The 26162-nt window shown below is 40.3% G+C and overlaps 1 protein-coding gene across 5 annotated transcripts in view; it reads left to right on the plus strand.

Annotated features, from left to right (window-relative positions):
• PLPPR1 (phospholipid phosphatase related 1) overlaps positions 1-26162 on the plus strand; it is a 486000-nt gene that overhangs the window by 43267 nt on the left and 416571 nt on the right. For all 5 annotated transcript variants that reach the window (XM_074361920.1, XM_074361916.1, XM_074361919.1 and 2 more), the window contains exon 3: positions 2636-2774. The gene's annotated coding sequence lies outside the window, so the exon portion shown is untranslated. The remainder of the gene's footprint in view (positions 1-2635; positions 2775-26162) is intronic.

The following is a 26162-nucleotide window of genomic DNA, read 5'->3' on the forward strand; positions in this document are numbered from 1 at the left end:
TGGCTGACAGGCTGTCATGTTGTGGTCTCTATAACAGAAGCAGTAATGCTAAGTGTTATGCAAGGAAGTTGCTGGGAGCCTGGGCTCACACTGCTTCCCAGGCCTTCTGCCTGTGGGTGACAACAGCACGCGTGTGGGATTCTCCACCTCCAGGATGCAGAACTGGGGACAGTTTGGGTAGCTGCTGTGCGAGAGCCACTGTGCCGGCCTCCACTGGTAACCCCTTCGTGGTGGGAAGTGGAGGAGCTGTGGTGAGGGGTCTCTATCCAGCTTCTCACTGTGAGAGAGGCCTTGAACGAGGCAGAGCAGGGGAGGAGGAAAAACGGAAACTGCCGTGTGGAGGCTGAGACACTTGTGAGGTAGTCTGTTCGGGAATCTTAAAATTATATGGGGAGATTTTTGTGGGGAAGAATCTAGAAGTCCTGAACTCGTTGGTGAGGACGTGTTAAAGTCACATTAGATCCGGAGGGGACCTTATAGAGAGAGACCATGTATTTTACATTCCAAACTGGGACACTTTTGAGAGTAAAAGGGAATGTTATTAATAAGATAGCCAGGACAAAAGATGTAAGTTGGGATTGTCCTAGATGAACCGGGTAGATATGATCAGTCTGCTTATCAAAGATCTAACCCAGCAGTTCTTGGCGAGGATGTGAGACAAGCCATGCGGAAAATTTTCCAAAATAAACATGCGGTTGGGAATAGGGGGAGAGTGAGGTGGAGAGGGCCGTTATTTACCAGAATTCGGTGACAGGGTGTGTAGTTTATAACAGCTCTCCAGGTGGTGTCTTGTCCCCTCGACCCTGAGACCCACACTGAGCATCACAGAGATATGAGGGTCACAAGGTGGCACAGGCAGGACTAGAACCCAGAGGCTAACCCTGCACTTGGCGTTGAGAAGGTGATGGTTGCGCGTTTACTGATGGACTGTCTGATGGAACTCTCCTGTCTTGGTTTCTAGTTCTGTCTGTTCCTGGAGCAAAGCTGCTTCAGTTCGCGCGCGCGTGCGTGTGCGTGTGCGCGTGCGCAGACTCCAGGGGGCGGGGAGGGGGCGGCGCTCCCACGGTCCTCGAGGCGGTTCTCTCCTCAGGCTGCGACCTGCTTGCTTCCCTGTGACTCACCTGTGTAAGTTCCTGAGAAGGACACAAGCCCACCCCGCAGGGCCAGGCGGCCTTTGTTAGAAATTGCTTTGCTCACAGAGACTCTGCTTGTCCTGGCAGCCCCGTGACTGCGAGGTGCTGCGGGGAAAGACGGCGGGGGAGAGCGGGAGGTGGAAGCAAAGGGCGGGAAGCCTGCGTCTTCAGGCCGCAGTCTAACAGCCCACGCGATGCCGGGCCGCCGGCGAGGCAGGCGCCATGTTTCCTGGGTCTAGTCTGTCAGAAAACAATATGGCACAGATGTTGCTGAATTTTTTATGATGCACTTGCCCCAGGAGTCCCTAAATGTTTTATAATTTATGGGGAAGGAAAGCAAGCATCCAGGGCTGCGTGCTCTTAGCAGCAGGTTCGGCATCATTATAATGCCTCAGAGAGGAGACGTTCCTTCTTCCCACAGTCTCACTTTTAAAAGACAATAGCCGTAAAGGTTACAGCTTCAGTGCAATGTGAACATTGCGAACACGGGAAAATAACATCTAACAGGAGGGGATTTCAGGACCGTTATAATGATTCCTTGGCTTGATTTTGGACGCAGTCTTGAAAACTGAGTTTGATGTCTCTTGCTTTCTTGGGTTGAAGGCTTTTGGAATTGACCTACGGAGCAGGAGTGTTTTCTTTATGATGGGAAGGTACAGTTGTTTGTTTATAAGGGACAAATTCACCTCAAGATTTGGTCAGCTCTGAATCCGGAAATTCCTGTTCTTAACCAACCTCTGCATCGTCTAAACAGCAGAGGGCGCCCTACTGACAGCAATCTGAGGGTCTCTCCCCAAAGTGGAGACCAGGTGAACTGAGGTTGTGTATGCCTGTGTCTGCTCTTAATTTACCTCTTCATATATGTTCAGTGAACTCAAAGGGGGCTCCTGCTCCAAAGATCAAGGTCAGAAGTGTAGGGGTGTGGGAGGGAGACAAGATTTAATTAGAGAGTGGGGAGGAATGGCAGTGCAGTGCAGGGTGATGGTGAAGCTCATGGACTTAGGAGACATGAACTTGGATTTAGGTTCTGACACTGCTTCTTACTAACTGTGTCCATGAGCAGTTACGTTTCCTCCCTGCAGTTTCCGCGTTAATAAAGATGGTGATAAATACTAACTTATTTGTAAAGTTCTTGGCACAATGCCTGGCTCATAAGACGTGCTAAATAAATATTAGCTTTAGAAACAAGCAAGCAGGGAAACAAACAAATGTTCTCAGGTTCAGGCTAGGGGAAGGGAGAGACGGAAAATGAGTAGGGAGCCGGCTCACCTATCATATTGGAATAACTCATTTTGGAGCATATTACAGAGACTAAGTTTTTATATATGTTTATTAACTGATTAAAAACAGTCCTTAATAAGGTTTGGATAGCTTTTGCTTATTTCATATTGGCTTTCTGTTTGGGAGGGGCTTATTATCTTTCACATCTAAATGATTTGACAGTGTGAAATTCTAAAATAGAAGTTTGAAATCATTCTCTAAAATAATCCAATGCTTTTCAGGGAGAAGCTTGATACACCTAAGAATAAAACTAGCTTGAAGAGTGATATAAACTGTTCGGAGGTGCTTTCCAGACCTTGTTCCAGATTTGGCGTCTGAAGATGCAAAGGAAATGGCTTTTACCACGCTTCTCTTTGAATGGTAGGAATCTTCTTTGACATAGTTGATAGAATTTCAGAGCCATAAGCTTTTCATGCTTTAAAAAATAACTTACCTGTCCCCTAGGTGAGCAGCACTTGTACAAGCTTCTCAGGTGATCCTCATATGCAGCCAGCATTGTGAACCCTTGATCTACACCAGCTCATTTTACTGATAGGGAAAGTACTTTTTGTTGGTGAGGAAAGTACTTGTCCATTTTCCATGCAGCCTCCAAAATAGGCTTGAAATGGAAATCCAACAAATTGAAAACCTTCAACGACTCTCCCCCCTCCCTTTCTGCCATTTCCCTTCAGTTTTCAGGACAAGGTTCAGGGTCTCCAGCCCAGCTCATAACTCTTCAATATTTGCCTCTTGCTACACATCTCATCTCAATTTTTCTTTCTCCTCCACTTCCCTCCTACGCCCTCTGTCTAGTCCTGCCCAACTGCTTGCAATTCTAGAATGTGTTATGATGGTTCACGGCACCACATTTTAACACATGCTTTTCCTTCCTCCTGCTGGACTGCCTTTATATCTCTCCTCGTTTTCAAAATGCAGCTCAAGCTGAGATTCTCAAGTAAAGGAGCCACAAGGGAGCATTAGCTGTGACTGATGGGTCAGAACCCTGTAGATATTTCTTTTAAAGACTGGGAAAGACTCTTTGAGATTCTTTAATTTCAATCTCAAATACTTTCAGGGCTGGACTAGTAATATCACAAATGTGTGAAGGAGGACCAGATTTGAGCCAAAAACAATAGTTATAGAGCTCTTGCTGCCAAGAGAGCGGATGCCCCATTTAAAGATGGTTAAATTAAACTCTGGGAGAAACAGAGCAGTCAACCCAGGGGTTGCCAGTTCACAACCCTTGAGATCACCTTGTTTGACAGATGAGGAACCTGAGAGCCAGGGAGAGTGCAGGGAACTTGGTAAAATATGGCAGTGTTAAATCACAGGTCATATGAATAGCAGTCCAGTTTTCTTCCCATCACACTATAAAACTTTGGCACATTTCCCTTTTAAGTGAATTTATTCCGGATAATAATAATACTCACTAATATTTGTACAGTGTTATACAATTGGAAAAGAAAGCAGTAACTTCATTTTATAAACTACAGATCAGGAAGGTGCTATAAAAAGATGTCTTTCCTGGGTTAGACTTCTTGCCTGCAGAGGCAGAAGACAATCTTAGGTCTACTTGGAGTGCCCTACTGTGGACAGAGTCTCAGCTCCATGATAATCTAGTCTGAGACCATGTAGAGGGCAGGTGGATTCCTGAAACCCATCTCTCCCAGCTCACAGTTGCTATACAGTGGAATCTTAGCTCTGCTGTCTGATCTATTAATTTCCCTCTCTAGGCTGCTTGGGTTGATTTTATCCCTTAAGAATATCTCAAAAAAAACCAAACAAAAATATCTTCCTCAGGCTTCTTTTCTAGAAGAAAGAAGTTTATTCACCCAGACAAAAGGCTACAACTGAAATGTCAGTTTTCCTCATATGTGGCTGAGTCTGAGGCTGGACATATCCTCTGGCCTGGTAGAGAGCTGAGTTCTGGAAGCTTCCCTGCTTGGAGAAAGATAAGGCTTTATTCTGACGCATGAACACCCTGGGCCCATTTGCCTGCTTCAGGGGTCATTGTCCAACCTAAGATGTGGACAGTACTTGGTTCTGCTGTGGCTCTTCTAAATGGAGCTCTCCTAACTCCTGGTTCCTATACATCTCAAGAGACAACTTAAAAAAAAAAGTTATGTTTGCTTCTTTGCCAAGAGACTCACTGTTGAGGATGGAGGAAGGCTGACACATCATGCCATCAACAGGGATGGGAAAGAGATAGCAGAAATAATAAGCTGTGAAGGGCATGGTGTGTAGGATAAAATCATACTCCTAGTTGATCAAGAGAAAGCACTGGTTTGGAGAGGAGAGGCTGGGAGTTTGGGATGTCCATTGTCTGACAAGATGACTACCCCTTGCCCCTTATGTTAAAAGCATCTCACAATAGATGGGAGATTTCCTTCTTAGCTCCTGGACTCTTGCCATCTCTCTGTCTTGTCCTTATGTTGAGGTGATCCATAGTGGTTTATGAGATGAAGACAACTTCCGGGCCCAGTGTGACTGGATGGCCAAGTGTGTCTTCATTCGTGCTGTAGTCACAGAAGGGATAACTCTCCTTGCAAAGCAGGAAAGTCTGTGTTTAAGGCAAACTTGCCTCAGTAACACTTTCTCACCTTGAAGGTCTTGGTTGAAGAAAGATAAATATTTACATAAAAAGGAAAAGTATAAATTAAAAATAAAAATAAAACAATAGGAACTGAGGAAGAGTGAATGATTTATCACTTAATAAAAGGGAAGGGACAAGCCATAGGTTTACTTAAAATAGCAAGATCTCTAATAATTTTTAAAATGTTTCCTCTCTATACAGCTTTTAAGAAATAATGTTACTTTATTTATATTTGTATATTATTTATACTTTTCTCACTTCTTTTAAATACAAAGCAGATCTTGAGATATATAGAAACCTAAGCCATCTTTAAAGATGAGGAAGTTCACATTTGTAAAGGCCTTTCTATTTTGATTTTATGATTTTCATAATTGTAACTAAACAGATATGTTATATGCCATGCTTACAAGTTTCAGACTTGTATCCCCAACTTGATAAATTTGTAGTTAGACATTATAGTTATATAGTCTACTCCCTGTGTTGCGATGTCTTTATGTATCTAACACTATGGCAGTGACATTTTCTGGATTTACTGCTGGAGATACCTGTCCTCACAGTCCAGTTCTTAGAAAATCCTTAATATTCAAAAGGATGAGTGGGAGGCATCACATTTGTTCTTTGAAAAATTTTAAATAAGAAATGAATCCATTAAACAATATTCAAGGAAAGCCATATTTCTTGGTGGTTTCCAGGTTCGTAAAATTCCCCAAATGTGCAGTTTTTCCTTGGTAATTTAATTTCTGCTGCAGATGTCCATCCAATGTATTTGTGATTTATCATAGATTTTAATTTATAGTGAAAATGCTGGGCCAGATTTGCAGAGTGATAATATTTTTTTCCTAACCTCATTTCAGTTTCAACGAATAATTGGTTTTTCCCATTATTGTTAATTTATCTTTGGATATAAATGCTTTTGGACAATGACTAGTTTCACAAAGTTCTTTTCCAGCTGTCATGTTGCAAACCTAACATACCTGGAACCTTCTTGTACCAATGTAGCTTTATCTTAATGGAACAATTTTTTACTAGTTTTAAGACTTTGAGTCTCTCTATGTTAAGAATGGAGTTACGGAATCAAAGGTTTGAAAAGAATCTTAGAGGCAAATAAAGCATGTAATTTATTTGATTCATATGCGATATCTGTATTATAACTAACCTGAAAGTTGACTGTCTTACCTCACTATGACCTTTTTCTGAGATGAGGAACTTTACTCCTGGTTACAGACACCTCTGGTCAACATTCAGGCCTAATTTTTCCAAAATAGAACTTGTGAGTCCTTGGCAGGTTGCTTACCCTTAGATGAGTCAGAATATTCTCATGTATATCATGAAAATGTAATGCTTGCCCTGCCTACTTTAGAAAAGAGCTGTATAGCCCGTTGGCTGAGAGAAATAAGTTCTATGGTCAGATGGACCAGTGTTTAAGTCTTAGTTCTGCTACTTAGTACAGTGTGATTCTGGGAGTTACTTAACTTTTCTGAGCCTCAGTTTCCTCATCTAGACCATGGGGTTGTTGTTAAGATGAAATTCAGCCATGTATTCGATGTGCTTAGTGCAATACTGGACATAGTGTGAGTTTCTTCAATTAATTGTGGCATATTTTTGCATCTCTAGTATGTATTTGTGAAAATCAAATGAAATATACATGAAGTGGTTTATAAGTGTTAAGGAGCTATTCAGATGTGTTGGCATCATTATTTGAACATTCTGGCATTTTCCCCAGCCTGGACCTTGAGTTTAAAACCTTCCAGAACCTGAATGAAGCAACCACTGAGCTACAGGAAGGCTGAGCCTTGTCCACCTTCTATTTCTGGCCCCAGGTAGCATGTGGCCACTGTAGGGCAGCCACTGTATTCCAGGTCCCGTGCTTTGCCTACTTTATTATTAACCCTCACAATAGTCCTCCCAGGTAGATATGATGATTCACAATCTACAGTATAAAATACATGTAATAACTTGTTTAAGAGTTATCTTAAACAGCTCTTAAGTTGGGGAATTAAAATAAAAACCTAAGTGTGTCTGGTTTTTCACTGTATTGTGTCTCTCGGTAGGAGTGTAACAACAGTCATGAGTCAAACAGACTTCTACCTTGTCCTGGATCTGCCACTCACAGGCCCTGTGTTCCTAGGGAGCTTGGCTTACTACTTGAGCCTAGGTTCCTTCATCTATAAAAGGGCAGTAACTACCGCACAGGAGTGTTGTAAGTATTAAATTAGAAAGCGTATAGTATGTGACAGTAAATAATAGCGGTTCATATTTTGTCTTCTATCTCCCAAGGGGGTGCTGCAGAGCTGCTCCTCCCTCTCCAGGTCAGCAGGGGGCAGTAGAGACCATAAAGGATAGGACCAAACCAGGGCTATAGCCTTAAACGTGACCCAACTGGTATGCACCTACAGCTAAGAATCTCTGAATCAGATCAGGTCCTTAGCGGTCTTTGGTTCCGGCCATTAGAGGGAAAAACCCCGTTGTTATACACAATAGTAGAGAAACCCCACCAAAACAGTTGTAATTCCTAGTGTTTGCGTATGACTCAGAATAGATGGTTTTGTATTATACACGAAGCCATTCACAGTTGGCCTATGTTAGCACTTTCATTAACCTCATGAAGACATTAATATCATTAGGAAAACAGAAGAATACCTCCAACTCCTCCATTAGACCCAATTAGCAGAGCACTGCAGCACAGAGGAGGTCCCTGCCCTGCCTGTCTGTGCTCGTGCCTGCAGCTGCTCTGATCCCTGTTAGATTACCACTGGTCGGAGTCATTAAATCAGCCTCATTTGTAATATGGAGCCATCCTTCCCCAAATAGGTTGCTTTCAAGAAATGAAAATTGGTAAGTGATAATGATAATAAATTAATACAAGATAAACAAATACAAAATAAAGTAAACACAGTACAGATTAGACCAAATGTTGATAGATGGAGTGTGTGTGTGTGGGGTGGGTGGTAGATCCCAGTTGTTTGAAATATTATTTATTCTTCATTTCTTACAACAACCCTATGAGATCCTTATCATTTTTATTTTTCCTCTGGTTTCTATGGCTTATTCCCACTTGCTGTCATGAGCCCCTCCAAAATCCTTTTGTGTTTTTCTGGTAGTTCTCAAAGGTGGCAGTGGTGTGGGTGGCCCACGTGTTCCATGAACAAATATGACAGATCTCAACGTGGAACTTGGAGTTTTATACCCCTTCCATCTGCTCTCATGTCCCCGTACGCTGGAGTGAGCTATTCCCACTGGTCACAGCTCCCTCTTGCTCTGTAACGTGGCTGCTGCAGCTGGTTATTGCTGTGGGGACTCTCCAGCCCTGGAGGTGCCAGACTGTGGTGTTTATGTTTGAGTGTGTGTGTGAAGGTGGTGCCTGTTTTTTTTCTTTTTTTTAAAATCACATTGTAGACATTGTCAACACAGTCCCAAGAGTCCCCTGGATTCTTTATGAAAATAGACATCTTTTGGTCCATCCTTTCAATTTCTCACCCTTCAAGATTGAGCTTAGCTATCTTATTCTCCAGGAAGTCTTCTGCAAATTCCAGGTGGCTGAGTGATCATCCTCTACTCTGGTCCCAAAGCACCTTGCTTATTGCTGTCTCTGTCCACTGTGTCCACCAAAGTCTAGCAGGGCCGACCACACGTAACTCCATCTTCACTTTTGTCCTTCCAGTACCTGGAACAGTGCCTGGTCCATGTTCACAATGTGAACCTAATCTCCTCTTTGGTTTTGCTCCTGGTCCTCTTCCTGCCACCCTCTTAAGCTTCTCTAATCAGCTCTGTCTGTTGCCTCCCTTCTTCGTCATCACACCCTGAGCGCCTCTGTTTACCTAGACTGGATTAGTGGCCTGATTTTCAATGGTCCACCAAGTTTTAAGCCAATACATTCTTTTGATGCTTTGTTAGTTCCTTGGGGTTACTGCAACAAAGCACAAGAAGTTCGGTGGCTTAAACACCAGAAATGTGCTGTCTCACAGTCTGGAGACTGGAAGTCCAAGATCACGATGTCAGTAGGGTTGGTTCCTTCTGAGGGCTCTGAGGGAACACGAGTTCCATGCCTCTCTCCTAGCTTCCAGTGGCCTCACCGTTTCTTAGTTTGTAGGTGGTGTCCTCTCTGTCTTTGCATCGTCCTCCTTCTGCAGATGTCTGTCTCTGGGTCCAAATTTCCCCTTTTTAGAAGGACACCAGTCATACTGTATTAGTTCCCCCTCCCCCAATGATTTCATCTTAACTCAATTATCTGCAACTATTTCCCAATAAGGCCACATTCACAGATTCTGGAGGTTAGGACTTCAGTGTCATTTTGGGAGGCACAGTAATAATAATATACAAATATTATTCACCCATAATAGATTCCTCCTCTGCTAACACCTCAAGGGGAGATAGTGCCACGTGGCTGGCCTGGGTTTGGCCAAAGCGTCCCATAGGAGCTTCTCTTTTCCAGGAGAGAGTTCACGCAGTGTCGAGTAGATGCTAGCTCACTTTCCTTTTCCACCCTCTCAAGGAGAACACAGAGCTCAGATTAGAACCTCTTTCTTGTATTTCACACTTCAGGTGAACTGGGCTGTGCATTGATTTTGAGAAGTGAGAAAAATTGCCCAGGCTAATCAGCTTTGGCACCCAGCTGAACTCAAACTCAGTAATACCCTGGGCGCTTCAGGGCTTCTGTCCTTAAAGCCCATTCATGGGAAGACAATGTATTATTAACTGTAATGTTCTAGCAGCCTCCTGATAATATATTCCAGTGTTTTATTAGTTTGCTACTTCTGAATGAATTGGAAATCCTCTGAATAATCCCACTGAGGCTGAGTAAAATCTTAGAAAGTATCTTAACAGCAGTGAATCCATCAGAATAAGCTTGTTTGGCACAATCCACAAGGATCACCTCTAGAGAGAAAACGAAGGAAGAACAGAAAAAACTGAGTGGAAGAAATGAAACCAGAAGATTTAGTTCATTTCCATTTTAGATTTGAATCCCTGGTTTAATCTTGGCTATTGTTCTTGAAGTTGCCTGCATTGCTTTCCTTTTCAGTTTGATTTTCAGTTTATGCACTGTCTGTGTGGTCTATTGTTTCCAGTTCATTTCCTCTCTGGCCTTTACTCCCTGTAGTGATGGTTATAAGAAAAGTTGCAGCGGAGGTGGGAGCCTCTTCATAGCTGATGCAGAAACATGTACGTTTGAAAGGTGTGACTTTACGCTAGTGGCTCTCGGTCCTGGCTGCATTTCTGCAGGTTCTGCTGCAGTTTGGGTTGCTGGGCATCAGTGCTTTTAAAGGACTGATCGGGTGATTCCAGTGTGTCGAGGACCACTAACTTACACCTTTCTGGTTTGTTTGATTTGAAAGGCAAAAGAGCAAAGTTAGGGGACTATTTGAAGTGTAATGTCTGCCTGAATCCCTTGAGGCCACATCTTCCCCTTCTCCAACCCTTATCCCTAGCTAGGTACATTGAGGCCAAATCCCACCCCATCTCCTGATGATGGCCAAGGTAATGGGAAGCCATGCAACTCCATAACCATTGCTTCCTGCCCACAGCTTTGAGCCCATCTCATAGTCTGATTTCCTATTCACTGGGTTTTCAGTTCCTGGTGACATTGCCTTCTACTTCATGTCCTTTTGTCTGGGTTGGTAAGTTATGTGACCACTTTTAAGCTTTTTTCCTTATCTGGAAAGCAGAAACAATTGGCTTCTTCCCTTGTGTTGTTGTGAAATGAATACAAATATCCTGAAGTTGCAGAAATTGCTTGAAACTGTCATCTTCCATTCCCATCAACATAACCTCTGTGAGCCCGGTTTCCCTGCTATGAAAACGCAGAAACAGTTCAGCTATACATACCCCACTGGTGTTGTCAGTCCAGTCTAGATGTGATCAGTCAACAAAGAATCCAGTTCATTTGTTTCATTAAAATGTTTATCAGGAAGAGAAAGACAAATACCATATGATATCACTTATGTGTGGAATCTAAAAAAAATGACACAAATGAACTTATTTGCAAAACAGAAACAGACTCATAGACATAGAAAACAAACTTATGGTTACATAAGGGGAAAGGGTAGGGAGGGATAAATTAGGAGTTTGGGATTAGCAGATACAAACCATATATAAAATAGGTGAACAACAGGGTCCTACTGTACAGCACAGGGACCTATCCTCAATATCTTGTAATAACCTATAATGAAAGAGAATATGAAAAACAATATATGTATGTATAACTGGATCACTGTGCTGTACACCAGAAACTAACACAACATTGTGAATCAACTATACTTTAGTTAAAAAAAAAGTTTAAATATTGATGTATACTGTGTTTGTTTATATATTGCAGATAAGATTTTCATAAGGAGAATCTTTATTTCATGAGGATTAATGAGATGATGCATGTGACTGTACCACGCACAGTGCCTGGTGTTGAACCAATGCTCAGTGCACATTTGTTTATTCATTTATTAATTCCTGTACCGTTTTTCTAAGTATGGGAAGGTGCAAGAGTCTGGGTTCATTGAAATTATTCCTTTGATGTACACCTTAGCTATCTAGGGACAATATCCTGTTCTTTCCCATCCTAAGTCCCCTCAGGGGGCACCGTTGTGGGTGGCTGCAGTGGCCCTGGGCTTGGCAGCAGCAGCCTGCTTGACTCTGTCCTGAGTTCCCTCAGGCTCACTGAGGTGGGGGTGGTAGTGGCTGATGGCTTGATGGCCGCAGCATCCTTTTTTTGTGGTATGTCAGGCAACAGTTTTCATTTACAGAGTATGTTCTCATCTTTTATTTTCCAAGTAACTGCTTGAGAATACATACATGCTATTAGGAGAACTCCAGAGTTTCTACTGATCTTTATTATTTAAATATATTTTTTCTATTTATCAAGTATTAAAAAGTATTAAAAAGTACCTGCTTCCATCAATGGATGAATAGATAAAAAAGTGGTGTATATATATGATAGAATATTATTCAGCCTTAAAAAGGAAGGACATTCTAGTACATGCTGTAACGTAGATGAACCTTGAAAATGTTATGCTTAATGAAATACACCAGATACAAAAGAACAAATGCTGTGTAAATCTACTTACATGAGGTACCTAGAAGAGACAGAGCGTGGAACAGTGGTTACTAGGGGTTGAGGGGAGGGAGGAATGGAGGTTATCGTATAGTGAGTGCAGAGTTGCAGTTTGGGATGAGGGAGAAGTTGTAGAGATGGATGATTGTGAGGCTGTTTGCGTACTTAATGCCACTGAATTGCATGCTTGAAAATGGTTGACATGGTAAATTTTATGTTATGTATGTTTTACCACAGTACAAAAAAAAAAAAAAAGGAATACCTTGCTGACTATACCCTGTGGGGCAGTGGTGACTCTCTGAAAAAGAAGTTATTTGTAGCATTCACTGATTTCTGTGGTGTAAATGCTTCCCTCATGGCTGATTTCAATCTACTGACATGATGACTTTGAACTTGGAGTTGATAAGAGAGGAGCAGCAGTGGCTCTTCTGAGCCCTCTCCTGCCTGTGGAAAATGAGAAACTCCATGTGCCTTTACTCCTTCCCTTTCTCCCCACTCGCTCTTTCTGTTGTAAATTGTAAATTCACATTCTTAGACAGTTATTTTTACATCGGGCAACATATAGCCTCTAATGATAATTTGACAGATGCATTAATTTTTTGTGTGTGTATGTTAACTATTTAGACTATATTTCACCAACCACTTTCTTTTATAATCTTGATTTTACCTTTCTTGAATTTTTGGTTCCATTTCATCTTTAGTTGTTTATACTCTAGACATTTTTTCATAGAGAGTTCATGCATGTTTTAATTTCACAATATTTAAATGTCTGAAATTTCTTTTTTTGTCTTTGAAGATAACTACTTGGGTAGATACAATAAACTTGTTTCCTTCAAAGCTCAGTTGGTAAAGACTGAGACCAATATTTGCTCTTTGCACATCACTTTTACTTCTGATTGTGTTCTTGTGTGTTTTCCCACTAATCTTTGTGGAGCAGGCTGGCGTTCTCTGAAGCCATTTTAAAGTTAAAAAACCCCTACCCCAGGTTCTCTATAGAGACACCTTAATTCCCACTCCCCACTGCAGGACCCTCGCATGCCTGCATTTCTGCAAGATAAAAACATCTTCCCTTGAACAAAACTCATCGCCCCAGGAAATAGCTTGTCTCCCAATACTCTAGGCGGACAGGCCTCACATACTGCCCTTAATCAAAGTCATAAGTTCTGTTATTCAGAGAAGTCCCTGACAGATCTTACAACCAATCAGGTACCTGTGTGTGAATTGATCATGCATCCCCCTCCTCCTTGTGTTCCCAGCCCCCTCCCCCCAATAAAAGACCCTGCACGCCACCCCTCCCCAATCCCTGCTTTTCCCTTTCAGTGGGTTCTACTGAGTTTTCTTCCACTTACTTCTTTTGTAAATTTGTCCAACACCTGAAAGAAGTTACTGGAATGGTCAACCCTTCCTTTCATCTAGTTCCCTCTGCATAGTAGTTTGAAATATCTCAGTGTTTCTTATGTGAAGATGTCACATGCTTTTTCTATTAAATTTTAAAAAATAATGTAAAGTGGCACTGAGAATGAGATGTGCCCAGATTTCTACCTTATCTGGAAATCTAACATAGAAGATAATAAACTAAATGTTTGGGTTCAGAAGGTGGAAATTCCACGTGTTGAGAGATTGATGCATGTTTCCTGCCAGTGTGGTGTCATCAGTAGGCTAATGTTGCTCCTTCTTTAAGTTGGGCTGTGTGGATCCTGCCTTTGCATCAGTGTAACCATTTAACTTTTTAATTCAGGGCACAAATATGCTCATATCACTTTAATTTTATTAAATTAAAAGGTTATGACTCCAGGATTCTAGTAGTAGGATGTCCAGTGTTTGCCTTGAGGCCTATATCCCCACTTAAAAGTTTACAAGAGCTCTGAAGGTTTACTTTGTCCAAATTGGGGAAAGGATTATCTCTCCTTTTAATACCAGAACTAGATGGAAATGGGAAGCCTGATCATCGCTTCCTGTTAACTCATGGTTCTGCTGGTGAAGCTGGGTCCTCTAGTGCCCCCTGGATGCTGGTGTTTCCCTTTGCAGTATAGTACACATCCAGGTTCCTGTACAGACCACTGTGGTGGCTCACAGGTGGGCTCCAAGTTCACTATTCCCTTAGTCCATACTCAGATGTCCTCCAAACACATTGTGCAAGGATGGCTGGGTCCCCAGGGGCTTCCAGTATCCATATACATTGTGCTATTACCAGGCCTCCTCACTTAAAATTTTAGGCATTTTGAGCCCAGATCACTAACCTAGATTACCTCTTTTCACAGGTAATTTTATTCTAGAGGGCTTGTCTTTCTTTCCTGTGGGCCTTATTCTAGACCACCCTGGTCTGCCCTCATGGGTCTTAATGACTTTGAGTCAGGGAGCAGGATTTGGGGGATCAGACCGTTCTCCCTTGAGGTATGCAATATGCAAATAAGCCCACCTTCTCCCCAGCAACCAGCCCTAGTTGCCAGTGGATATCTTGAGGGATCTGACTTGGTAAAACATGAATGTTTCTATTATACTCTTCTGCCAGAGCAAAGAGTGGGCTCATCCTTCTTAAGAGATATAACTCAAATGGTTCTTTGAAGGACAAGTGTTTAGTTCACAGTGCCACTCTGCCTCTGCCAATATTGAAAAGCAGTGACTTTCAGTGACAGTGCTTCAGTGGCAGTGACCATGAATACAACAGCTAATGCATTCCCTGTTTCTCCTGGTATTCTTCTATAATTCCATTCATTTTGTAAGATAGCAGGACCAATGAGGGTATAGAGAGTCACAGAATTAGAAAAGGGCAACAAGTAAGTGGTAGAGTCAGAATCTAATTCCATCTCCCTGACCTTAAAGCCAGCGTCTCCTCAGAGAGACAACAATCATTATGGGGCATCTGCCATGTAGCAGACACTGTGTTTGGTAGGTGCTGGGGTTTCAAGGATAAGTAAGGCATGGTCCTAGTGAGGGACTTAGACTACAAGAAGGGGTTAAGTGCAACCTTAGGGATACCAACAGGGTGCCATAGGAGCATGTCGGACAGGGCACTGGAAGGATGGTTTCCTGGACAATGAGATGTCTAAGCTGAGTCAGGAAAGGAGAACTGGCTAAGGCAGGTGGAGGGAAAGGAAACAGGCTCCTTTTGGTTAAAGGAATCAGTAAGTGCGGACTGTAGAGCTTTCTGGTGACCAGATACACTTCATGTTTGGGGTAGAGAGCCCCTGCTATAGTAAAGGCTTTCTAAGTGTTTCTATTTCTTTCTTCTTTGAAAAACAGCTTTCTTGAGGTAAAATTGTTGTACCAAAAAACTGTACAGTTTAATGAGTTTGAACATATACATCCACTCTGGAAACCATCAGCACAGCCAAGGTAATAAACATATCCATCACCTCCAAAAGTTTCCTTGTGTCCACACTTCAAATTTTTTTGCAGTAAGAACACTTAATATGTTATCTGCCGTCTTAAGAGATTTTTAAGTGTACAGCACAGTGTTACTGTATTAACTAGAGGCACTCTGTTATATAGCAGAGCTCTAGAACGTACTCATCTTGCATAACTGAAACTTCAACCCATTGAACATCAACTTGCCACCTCCTCCTCCACCCAGCCCCTGGCAACCACCACTCTGCTCCCTACTACTATGAGTTTATTTTAGATATTTCATGTAAGTGCAGTGTTTCTTTATAAGGACATATTTGCACTTAATGGGACTTAATTTGTTATAACTAGCTACCATTTGAATTTAGGGGACAAGCTAATTTTTGTAAAACTAAAACCCAACAGTTCTGAACCCATCGTTGTCTGGTTTTCATTCCCATTCTTTAAGTCCCATATGATCAAAGTTATAGTTATTTTAACATATTTTTGAGCACTGGTCATAAATGAACTAATGCTTGTTGAGTACATGCTCATTAGACTTTTTATATCAATATTTTCATGAGGTGAGTATTGTTATCTTTGTTTATAGTTAGAGAAACCAAGGCTTAGAGAGATTAAATAATGTGCCAGTGTGCCAAAGGTCATATAACTACCAAATATTTTAGCTGGAACATAAACCCAGGCCTGGCTCACTCCCAGGGAATAACCAGAGCTCTCATCATGAAACTGTCAGTTGCTGGAAGTTTGAATTATTGGCATAGAATACAATTAATTAAACATGCATGAAAATAGACTGGGGGACATTAGGCAGGTGTGACCATAAAAACTGCTCTATTTCAGTGGATTTAATTGTCTACCAATATTGGCTCGAATTGGTTGTGAACACACTGATAGAAGGTAATCAAAGAGCTGAATGAACCTGGCAGTTGTAAACGGAAGCACCAGGTCCCCATTGGGCCAGCAGAGAAGTGAATGAGTCCATTGTTTTTAATAGGCCAAATATTTCTCTCTTGTTCCCTAGGAGGCAATTGGAAGAGACATACTGATAGCTCCCCTTGGGGCATTAACCTGAATCAAATTAGTGAAGTGAGGCTTAAGTTGGTCATTTTATTCCCAGTCCACAAAAACAGGAAGTGAATGGTAGTGGGAGCAAAGACTTATTTTCTAGTTCATCAACGATTGCAAATTGAATTAGCATGATATTTTCATTGTAGTAATTACTTTGTGGGCATAGTAATAGAAAAGTATCACTTCAGATAAATTCCCACTTTTCTGCTATGGTTCTTTTAAGTCATATCTTTCAACTGTAATGATGATCTTAATAGCCAACACAGACATGTACCCTTGCTTTGGTTACTGATTCCTCAGCGACATTGTTCCATGATCTACATCCAGTTCGTGTCTTTTGGGTGATGAGCACTGCTGCCCTGTCTGTAGGATTTGGGTAGCCTTTCTAAGAGTGAAGTGTGTACACCCTCATGAACTCAGTCCCAGAGGTTTTGGATGTCTTATGGTCATGACTTAGTTTTCAATACCACATGTGAGGAGTCAAAGAAAAAAAGTCAGTGTATCCCATCTGTTCCTTTACTGTTATTTTCCCAAGATCAAGACAGAGAAGTTGAAATATCATAAATCAGAGCAGAAATTCGTGGGCACTGGAAAGCAGTTTGGAGATACTTCCATTCTAGGGGTTTGGAGATGTTTGACGTGCAGGTAGCAACCATCAGCAAACCTCTAAGGATCCCTGTAAATAGAGGCCTGAGAAGAGAAACAAGACAGGCTTTTAGTGCCTCAGTGCACTGTGCATTTTTCATCATCCTCTAAATTATGAATTTAATGAAGTTACTCAGATACCTATGAAGTCAAATGAGAGTTCAGTGGATTTTCAATTGAATTATCCAGCTTGACTATTGGCATGTACAATATTTAATTTAATTTATTGCTGCTTATATGGTTATGGACACTCAGTATAAATGAAAACAATAAATTTGGTTTCATTTTCAAACAGTAGCCTCACCCGGGAATATGAACCATAAATGGATGTGGCAGCTCTCAAAAGGAAAGAAACTTTTTTTCACTGATATCCTGTCTCAGGTCATAGTAATATTTATGTAACTATTTAGTTGAACAACCATTTATTTTAGAGCCATTATCCTGTTCCTAGTCTTGTGCTAGGTAGTGTCTGAGGTTCCTGCAACGAGTAAGAGACTTCTTCGCTTTCAAAAAAGCTCATAGTTCTTTATTGAAAGATTGAATTATTTATCCTTAGTAAATTGAAATATGTCTTAAACTTGTTAACACAGCTAATGAGTGAAGTTTCTGGGAGTGATAACTTATTTTGTAAATAAAGGATTATTTTTATAAAAAAGAAGTGTTACTATATACATGGATCTTTTAATATGTGAGAGCCTACCTCTAAAGTAGCTGCTTCTTAAAGCAGGTGTTTCAAATAATGAGATGGAGGCGCTTCAGGCTTGCTGAGCCTTCAATCTTCTGGCCGCTTACTATTCCCTGCCTTTACCCCTGCCCTTCTCAGGCTGCTTTCCTTATAGGTTTTCAAACAATTAATTCTCATATTTCTTGATCATTTGCTCAGTATCTCTCTTTCCCTCAGAATTTCTTCTTTTCTCTGATAATACAAATCTTTCATTGGTTTTAATGTTTAGTTCATTTCCTCTTCCTCCTGAAAGCTCTCTCTACCCTTATCCAGAACCCTCTTTTTATTCATTAAATTCTAGGAACTATGTCAGATCAATTAGCACTTGGTCAGTTTCTAGGATTTTAGTAACATTAATGGTAACAAAAACAAGAACAGCTTTTACTAAGTGTTTACTGGGTCCCAATGTTACAACCACCTAATGTGTAGGTATTATTATTATCCGTTTTTTGAGATGAGAACATGAAGCCCACAGTACTTTAGTGGTGTGATCAAATTCAAAGTGGTGAAACTGGGAGTCAAACCCAGACTGACTCCTGAGTCTCAGTTCTTTATCCACTGGCGTTTCTCAGGGTGTAGTCTCCTAATCACGTGCATTAACTAGAATCACCTAAGTGGATGCTGTTAAAGATGCAGATGACCGATCCCACCTCAGATCGACTGTCTTAGAATCCATGGGTCTAGGGGTGGAGCCTGGGAATCTGCATCGTTAACAAGCTTCCTGAGTGATTCTTACAAACCGTACTTTGAGAATCACTGCATACGCTTTGCTGACTTTTCATTTTTGTATTTACCTCTAATCAGACTGTAAACTTCTTGAGATTATGTTGTGTGCTACCTTTGGAATCCCAAGGTCTGGCAGTAAACATTTAGCCACATACTTTGTCCTCATTCAATACTTGCGTTTTTGATGTAGGCATTGAAATTAAATGTATTCATATACCATTTGATATGATAGAACTTCTAATTAAAGCATCTGGTAGTAATTGAAGGCCTCACAGACTTTGGACCCAATCTCATGTATACTTCTCTAGCTTCTGACACCGATTCACTGCATCTTCATTTCCTTTTTCAGTTTACCTGCCTTTGAAATTGAGGAGGTTTTAATAATAAATGAACAGAAATTTGGTGGGAGCCAATAATTGTAATTAGAATATAGAACTTTATTTTATTATTATTATTTTTTAGAACTTTAAAAGTGATAAGACTAACATACCCTTTCATAATTCAAGGCAGTAAGTGAAATTAGCTTATTATTGGAGTGAGATGAAATAGGGGCCAGAAAAGCCCACTTCTAATCCACTGTGACAGAACTTCGTATCAATTCAATTAGATAGATACTGAGGGCCTGGCAGTAGTTGGGTAAGACACTAGAGGTTTCTCAATACTGTATGGTGACAGGTGCTCCCCTTGGTCACACTGTCCTGTCCACTGTCTTATACATCGTCCAGTCTAGCCTCCTTGTTTTAGAGATGAACTATGTCATTTTCCAAGGTCAAGCCAGAATTTTAACCCAGACCTTAATAGCCAAATTCAGTGCCCAACCTGGCCACATTGCCTCCTTTGCAATACATGTTATTGAACATGTGAGTCAAAGTGTAGCTCAGATAAGATCCAAATAAGGCCAGTAACACAAAAAAGAGAAGACTTATTTTGCTCCCCACTTGTTTTGCCAGATAATCTCTTATGTGGCATCAGCTCCTGAAGGATTGTTGAGAGTGTATTAACCATTTAAATCTTATCCAGTTACATTCAGAATTGTGACAATTCAGAACTTTATTTTTAATCTGAATGCCAACTAAATCACTAGGTACTTGTTACCATTAAACCTTAGCAATGGCTAATGTTCAATTAATAATTTAAACCTGTGGAACCTTGTGAATTACTATCCTGCACTTAGGATATGACGTTTAGTGTTGCTAATTCTTATCAAAATCTTGTTTAAGGAATAGTTTTGAGAACAACGACAAACAAAAAATATGCACATTACCTTCCATACTCTATTGAGGATGGAAAATATCTAATATTTATTTAGAGATCTAATGGACTGGGGATAGATTGTCAATAGTTAACATCCACATATGTGTCCTTTGTCTTTCTGGAAGTCATTTGTTAAGGTTTTGCCATGATGTCTCTGTGTGCCACCTGCCTGTAAATAGGTTTTCACATTGACCTGAAAGAAGCAGTGTAAATATAATAAAAATATATAATTAAATAATTTCTTAAGGAAATACTCCAAAAAGCTGCTCTTCTCCTTAGAGACATCTTAGGATGAGTTAGCCAGTGTGAATGCTTTGTTGAAGCCCATCCAAATAAAAGATGAATTTGGCAGCCTCATTCCTTTAATGGCCTCCTGCCCAAAATAAGACTGTCCAGCAAGCAATATTTATTTTAGCCATGCTGCCATTTCGCATCACAAAGTGACCGCGTAGTCTCATATACATTGTCCAAAAGTGCTGACTTTTAAAGACAGTTGATTTTTTAAGTTGCTACTGTTTTATAGCTTTGCATAAAATGCTAATGCCATGGCATTTGTGGAACTATTAAATCATTTTAATGAAAGAGTAACAGTTATACAACTAATTCGTTTGAGTGCATTTCTCTTGCAGAATCCTTTAGTAGTGGATTATAAAGGGAAGGGGTTTTTTTTTTCAGCTTCATAATTTGTTCTCCCGTGGAACCAAATGCCATTATTTTGGTGTGCTTTGTACCCAAGTCTAATGGAGCCAAATCCATCAACAGAATTTGTTGTCCCAAATCTAGGCTCATTTGCCTCATGGCCCCCTACTTAATTTGATACAGCTTTTGCACAAGCCAAGTCTGCTCTTCTTAAGAAATAGGGCTTTCTGTTTCCCTTCTAAGTGTTTAGGGATAAATATATAGTCATATATTTTCACCTACTGAAAATTGAGCTCAATTGCCATAACTCCAAATCAAGGAAAATATTTGGGCTTTAGAAATTGTCTTGTGATCACATCAGAAGATAGCTGGGATTGATTCTCATCCCTGAATGGTCATCCCATTCAGTGTATACTGATATACTAGGGCTGCTGTCAAAGGAGATGTCTGGAAATTCCGGGACACATGAAGCTGTGAGCAGCAGAATTAGACCTGCACTCCCCAGTAGATCATCACTGTCCAAACCTGCATCTTTCTCCTACAGTGGAAATAATTCTTGTTTCTCACTCTCTCTCTCAGTCTTTTCAGACAAAACCCTCATTTATAGATAATTCTTATTTCTTGAACAGAAAGTTTCTTTCAGGCAGTTGCATTCCCTGGTGCCCTCAAATGCTTGGGATATATAGAGAACTGACTTTACTGTCAACATATTTTTTACCCCTTAGGAATATGTGTGTTCTCTTGAAATGTGGGAGCTTGCATCCACTTTGCTTGCCCTGACTTTTGTTTACTTTCCATAGTTCTGATGTTCTTCTGAAGCAACTAATCTCATTATTATTATGCTATGAGTTAAAGGCTTTTGCTACTGAGATGTTCAACAATTCAGTCATATCTTTTTCTTCACCTGAAGCTTTTCTTAAGCAGAGATGTAAAATTTTGCAAAGAGGGATGTGGAAACTACAATGTACTTCCTCAGGATGAACTGATTCTTTTTTTAATCTAATACCTGAAACAACAATGCTTTTCTGCATTTTTATCTAGTTTTGATTAATCACTTTAGGACAGATTTTTTTTTCTGAAATAATGCCCATATAATATCACTCCAAGAATATAACAATGAAATTGATGTCTTTTTGGTTTACTGATTTTCAGTAGTTTTACCATTCACCCAATGTTATTAATTAGATGAAACAGATCTGTTGAAGCTCTCATTGGTAGCTTAGTTTACTGTATCCATTCACAATGAGTTTCTGTTTTTATTTATGTAGGTACTGAGTTGAACATGTACAATTTTAAGAATATTTTTCAGCTAGCTCATCAGAATACAAACTTTGTCTGTTAAAATGTCACATATTGCTTTGGGTTAATGTCATAATCATTTATTATTTTTTATTAGCTATAGTAAAAGTGAAATGAAAATTGCTTTGCCACTTATTCCGATGTATCATTAACTATACATTTAAGCCCTAGAGGTCTGGTACTACTAATACCAACTAACAATTATATGGTAATTGAAAGTTTATAAAACACCTCTACAAATATTTAACCCTCACAATAACCCTGTAAGGTGCAGTTGTAATCTCAGCTCTCCTATTGAGAATACTGAGGTTTCTAAGCAGGTAATCAGCTGGATGTTTTTCTTCTTTCTTTTCCAGCTTTATTGAGGTATAACTGACAAATAAAATTGAATATACTTAAAGTGTACAATGTAATAATTTGATATATGAAATGATGATCACTATCAGATTAATTAACATGATCATTCCTGATCAGTGTATTGTATGTTGCTGAATGACCTGAAAAGTTACATCTGAATTGTTACCAGAATTAAGAATGAATATAAAGGCAATTTGCATGGGATATTTTGGCCACAGGAGGACTAGTGTGTTTTCAGAAAGTTGTCATCCAGGTCTCCTGCATAATATTAGCAGTCATCTTGGTTGCCATGAACTCACATGCACCTTAGGTGGTGACTGTGCCATTGCCAACCCAGCATCAGCCCATGGAGAGGCCAGGATTTAAACAAGATATAAGTTACGCAAGTCCTTCTGAGAGGAAAGCCTTATAGGACTGCAGATTCAAAGAGCAGAAAAGACCCCACAGAACATTATCACTTTCTCATTCTTTCAGGAAGACCTAGAGTGTAGCTGCCTGTCAATGTGGGTATATTTGAGTGCAGAAAAACGAAAAAAGAAAAACTTTTCAGTACTCTTCCCTTAAGCATGATCTGTCCCTCTTACCCTACCTACTTCAAATGTAAGAATCACTCTATTGGGTAATGCCCTTTTGGCTGAAATAATCACTTTCCTAGTCATGATGCATCATTTCATATTAGTGAAATGTAGTCTTCCAGGTTCTGCCTCTTCCTCCTTGCCACCCAGACATTTTCCCTGGGTGATCTTGTGCATTTCCAAGTATCCAAATATTACTAATCTACTGGATTTTAAATTCTATAGCACAACCTCACTCTGATGTTTCAGGTTTTTTGTTTTTTCGTACTTAAATTCAATTCACAATCTTGTCTCTCAAATCTTCTTTTATTTCTTTGTCTTCATTAGTGGCACTCCTGTCTCATCTGTCCTCAGTTGCTTAAGTTGAGAACCTTAGTGTTTCTCTTCTTCCATGTAAAATAGGTTAAGTCAGGTTGATTCTGCCCCACAAAGATTCCTGAAGCTATCTTTTCCTCTCCATCTCCATGGCCACTGCCCTGCTTTGGCTCCTCATCATCTCCTGCATGGATTGTCATAACTGACCTTTGATGTGTCTGGTCTCTGTGCTGTGTTTCTCTCCTTCCTCTCCATCCTTTGCTGGATGGATCTTATCGCTGATTTCACAAAACTGATTATGCTTTTCTGCTTGATTGAAATCTTTGAATGGGTTCCCTTAAAGTCAAGTTCAATCCTTTAGGGGTTATAGTCAAAGACCTTCACAATCTGATTATAGCTTAACAGTTTTACAGTTTAACAATAATATATATATGTATGTGAGTGTGTGTGTGTTCGTGTGTGTATTGCTATTTCCTACCATGTTGCCCAAATACTAATCACACTGAACAACCCGTACTTCAAGTATGATGTATATTTTCAAACCTTGCCTTTGCTCATGCTTTACCCCTGCTTGCAATATCTTTCTTCCTATATGATAAAATTCTATTTATGCTTAGTAACCAACCTCAAATGTTATCTCCTTTGTGAAGCCTCTTTTGACTGTTCCTCCTCAATTCCCTAACCTTCTGTTTCCAGGCAGAACTAATCTCTGCATATTCCCCCTACTCTGCCCCCTGGCTATAGAACGGACTTGGGTTTTGTGTTGAGAATGGATTCGATCATTGCAGCTCTCCCTGTACTGTAAGTGTGCCCTATCCTGAAGGACGGGAATAATCAAGGTTTGTTTCTGAGGCTTGGTCAACGGTCTTCTTATCCTCAGCCCCTCAAATGCTGTCCAGCTACTCCTTGTCTAAATCTATCACATCCCTTTCATTCTCAGACTCCTGTGGTTAAACCAGACCTGGATAAAACTATGCCAAAACTGGGGAGGGAAGTGGCTCAGCCATCCAGGCTCTTCAGGTAAAATTATTCAGTTTTCATGAATTCCTTATTTCTCAGACTTAATATTACTGGTTTTTTGACCCTGTGTTTGACCTGACTTTAAATAGCTGAGCCTGTGCCGTTAGCCACCTGCCTGGTTATTTTCTCCTGTCAATTAACTGCCATCTGAATCCCTAGGTACTAGACTGTTGCCGTCTGTACCTGCCATATCTTTTGGCCATCTGCCAAGCTGTCCAACCTTCTGTGTTTTTGAGGTCATCTGAAATCCTTTACCTTAACTCTCCTTGTTCTGACCAGTGACTTCTAGCTTCCAATCTTGGGAGCCAAACTCATTTGTCACCTGTGAGGGGAGATATACTAAGGCATTTATAATTAGAATATATTCTGGATTTTTTTTTTTGGTTGGAAATAAAAAATTTGACTGAGAAAAAGAGATCCTGGACAGATAATTTTGATAAGGACAAAAATGGGAATGGGAAAAGTCTGGCATTTAAGGATCTCTGTGAACACATCTGGGTGACATACGACAGTAGTAGGGTGTCTAGAGAGGGGTACCACAGGAGAGGTGAGGAGACATCAAAGACAACTCCAGCTCTTTCAGCATTTGGTGTGTAAGCCTGGCCTGAGTCCCAGCTGTATATGTCCTCATTATGCAACACAAAACAAGAATCTCTTGTAGTTGTGGTCAGGATAAATTCACTAGACAATTGATGCAAACTTTTGGAATTGGGACTAGGTTTAATTATTTGAACACATAATAAAAGCTCTGTGTTTCTCTTTGTGCATACTATGACATCTTGCAGGAACTCATAGTCGAAAACTATTATTTACAAAGTAATAATTTCATTGGAATGTTTAATTTCATTGAAAAATTCAAATTTAATTGCATAAATTCATATTATACAATTGATTATTAAAGAGTTGTTTAAGGTGGGACAGTGTCCTTCTTTTGTGTTGGTGGGATTAAGCATTCAAACATTTACAGTGAAATAATGTGACTCGAGTAGATGTGGTTTGGATATACTAGATATTCAGAAATGCTGGGCTGTCAGGGAGGGGATAGGTTCTGTTCACCAGGACACAAGATAGGGGCTGGAGACAGTTGTCCAACAACAGAGGCTTGGCCTGGAGCAAACACCTGGGCTGCTCTAACATGGTAGTCTCAAGTTCATTCTGGAAGGAAAAGGTGGGCATAGCTCCAGGTAATCCAAAATCAGTGCAGAGAATCCACTGCCAAGTGGTCACTGTTTTGGGAAATTCTCTCATATCCATATGGAGAAATTGGAGATAAATTCAGACTCTAGGGGAAGAGGCTTGGAAAGCACTAGAATCCAGGAGGCAGAATGGTGCAGCGGAAGGAACACCACCTTCTTACCAGCAGTGTGAACTTGAGTAAGTATCTTAAGTCCCTAAGCCTCAGTTTTCTTATTTATGAGATGGTGATAGTAGCACCTCATCTGTGGTGCTGCCTTGAGGTGAAAGGAATAATACGAGATAACCTATGAAATATATGAAGAGCTTAACATAGTGCCTTACTCCTACTAGTAGATTCTCTCAGTAAATCATTCACTATCCACACCACCTAGTCATCCTCAAGTCTTTTTATTGAGCCTGGAAATCAAAGTCACCTTCATTTAATAGGACTCTAGCCAAAAATAATGGAAATGTGGGCAGAGCTCCAGTCCTGGAAGCAAGTCTGCCACCATGGAAGGGGTAATAAGTCAGAATGAATGGGATGAAGGTGGGTGGGCTGCAGCTGCCTGAGGCTTTTGTAATGTGCTGGTTTCTGTTTCTGGCTAGCAAAATGAAGGAGTCAGATAATAGCTGATCATTCATATGATTTATGGATGCCATGTATACATAGGAGACGATCTTAATAAAAACAACAATTGTCAAAAATGGCCACATCATTCTTCGGAGTTATGTTTCTGAGCCCTAGAATGAAAAGAACCATCATTTTTTATACTCTAAAATAATATTGTCTCATTCTTTTTGCCAGGAATGAGAAAATAATTTTTTTCTGTTTAATGCTATTATTATTATTATTATTATTATTATTATTATTATTATTAGCACTCTCATATCTCATTTATGAAAGAGGACACTATATAAATCTCTAGTGGCCAGTCTAAACTCAAGGAAGACACTTCAAATCAGGCCAAGCAAAGATGCCTTCCTTTATGAC

The sequence above is a fragment of the Camelus bactrianus genome, chromosome 4 (genome assembly GCF_048773025.1).
Source record: "Camelus bactrianus isolate YW-2024 breed Bactrian camel chromosome 4, ASM4877302v1, whole genome shotgun sequence".
NCBI lineage: Eukaryota > Metazoa > Chordata > Mammalia > Artiodactyla > Camelidae > Camelus > Camelus bactrianus.